Below are 2,629 nucleotides of genomic sequence, written 5' to 3' on the forward strand. Positions count from 1 at the left end.
AAAGGACAAAACGTGGTGAAGACAGAAAATATCGCGTACCGTACCTTCAACTAGGATTACAACTACTTCACTTAATTTTACAACTTGCAACACTCCTCACTCGACGACTCTCGTACACTCTTTGTCCACTCCAAACACGCTCCTCCGACACAATGCCTGCCTTTTCTAAAAACGTGCCAATCGCATCCGCCGGCACTCCGTCGCCAAGGGATTTTTTTCATCTGACCCGGCCTTCGCCAAAGTTTCTCTTCTATTGCCTACCATAATTACAAAGACTTAAAACTACGGTCCCCTAAGCCTAACACTCCTCCTCGTCCTAAACGTACCCACTAAATTACGATACTACAATAGTATAGAATTGTATAAAATAGTACAGAATTCGTTAAAAATCATTAAAATATCTTACAGTATATATCATCATTTACCCGCCGGAGCGGGAGGCGGTCGAGTGCTTCGAGCTCCAGGCCCGGGGATTAGCGCTCGCCAGATGGCATGCGGAGCTTTGCTCCCATGCCGGCGAGCGCGTCCCTGGGGCTCTCCTGCCACACTTCACCTCGTTGCGGGAGAGGCGGTTTGGCAGGCTCTCCTACCGTGCAACGCAGGTGTTCACCGGGCATGGCTGCTTCGGTGTTTACCTGTGTCGCATCGGTCGGGAAGCGACGAAGGGGTGCCACCACTGTGGCGCGGAGGAGGACTCGGCGCAGCATACACTGGAGGTATGCCCCGCCTTTTCAGTGCTGCGCCGAGTCCTAAGAAGGGAAGTTGGTCGCGACCTCGCTCTCTCCAGCTTAGTTGGGGCCATGCTGGAGAGCCCGACAAAATGGGCGGCAGCCATAGCCTTCTGCGAACAGGTAATGTTGCAGAAGGAGGCTGCCGAGCGGGGTCGCCGAGCAGCTGAGAATAGGCGGGCGGCGGGTGTACCAGATCTCTGGTTCAATTGCCCGCCGCCCGCCAACCGAGGATGTCCTTTTAGAAGTGGGGGCGACGAAAAGTCGTCGCCCCCGACGGCCGCCGGTGCGGCCGTCATGACGAGGCGGTGTGGAGTGCGGTCCCCCGCTCCGCCGAATCAAGATGATTCATGGGGGGAGGATTAATCTCCCCCCGGGATGCGGCCAGCCACCGCTCCATCCTGGTGGCCGGCCAGGCGAGGGGGAGCCGCGGTCGTGTTCTTGAGAGTTCCCGTGGCTCCCCCGCTAATCGCCAGCGCCCTAGGCCTCCGTGGGGGTTTTAGCGGGTCGAACCCCGCACTACCCCCGCCCCGCCCTTCGGGCGGGACGGGGGTGTCTGACCAGCAGATTTCCCCCACGATAAATAAAAAAAAAAAAAAAGTATATATCATCATTTTCTTCATTTATTTTGACAATTATTCAAAACTATTTTCTACATTTATTTTGTAAATTGTGCAAAATTATTTTCTCCATTTTTTCGACAATTGTAGAAAACTATTTTCGTCATTTATTTTAGAAATTATGTACAGAAATGTTCCCCATCTATTTGGGAACTTATTTACAGGTATATTCGAAAACAAGTTTCGAATGCTTTAAAAACTTAATTGCCTGATGAAAATTTGTTTTATGAAATTTTATACTTGATTGAAACCGGAGAAAGATTGGACACGTTTGTTTCATTGGAAGATTGATAGCGTCGACAGCACGGGAAAAGCGCAAGCATCAAGCTGTAACGGTTGCATAATTACCGTTACGTCGAATAATTATTTTAATGAGCTGAAGTGTAGCAAATTAGTTTCAAACACGTTTCGAGCGCACCGGCGCCTCTGTTACTACCCTCCTCCGTCCGTGTGTCCGCAATAACGAAATTTTCTCGAGGCTTTTAAATGCTGTGTACTTGCTGCAGAATAAAAGCCTAATTAATTACCATCCACTGGAATGCCGCGTGCTCTCTGTGATTTAATTCGAGTCTCAAAAACGAAGAAAATTATTTCGATAAAAATTATTTCGATAAAATTGAAAGAATTCCTTTAGAAACAGCACTTAACAGACGACATCTTTTTTTTAATGTATTAGAAATCTCGGTTTTCAAACTTATTTAGTAATAGGATTTTAAAAAAATATAATAACTATCGAAGACAGAAATAATTGTTAAATATGCACCTAGAAAAATTCATCCAAATAATCTTCTAATACGTCCAGAAACTATTTCTGATTCTTCTGCAATTAAATAAAATGGAATTTGACTGAATTCGATTGATATACTGGTAATTAATGTTGAACAAATAGGTGAAGCTACTTTAAATATAAATTTCATCGATTTTCGATAATTTAAGAATTTTAGAAATAAATTTTTCTACTGATGTTATTAAATTAATAATAATTTTAATCAAAATTCTAAGTATGTAAATATGGAAAAATTGATCACAACATTTAAATGCAATATTAACATTATTATCGATATAAATAAGTAATAACCAAAACTAAGAAATTATTTATTTGATAATTTAATTAGATATATAGAATGTTGCAGATTAACAATATTAGAAACAATATTAACAGTATTATAAACATGAATAAATACCAATTCAAGCTACGAGATCTTTTATTACTGAGGACAATAGTAACACTATTGCAGATATGGACAAATATCGATTGAAAATAGAAACTTCTGTGGCGGC

The sequence above is a fragment of the Megalopta genalis genome, unplaced genomic scaffold (assembly GCF_051020955.1).
Source record: "Megalopta genalis isolate 19385.01 unplaced genomic scaffold, iyMegGena1_principal scaffold0102, whole genome shotgun sequence".
NCBI classification, from domain to species: Eukaryota; Metazoa; Arthropoda; class Insecta; order Hymenoptera; family Halictidae; genus Megalopta; species Megalopta genalis.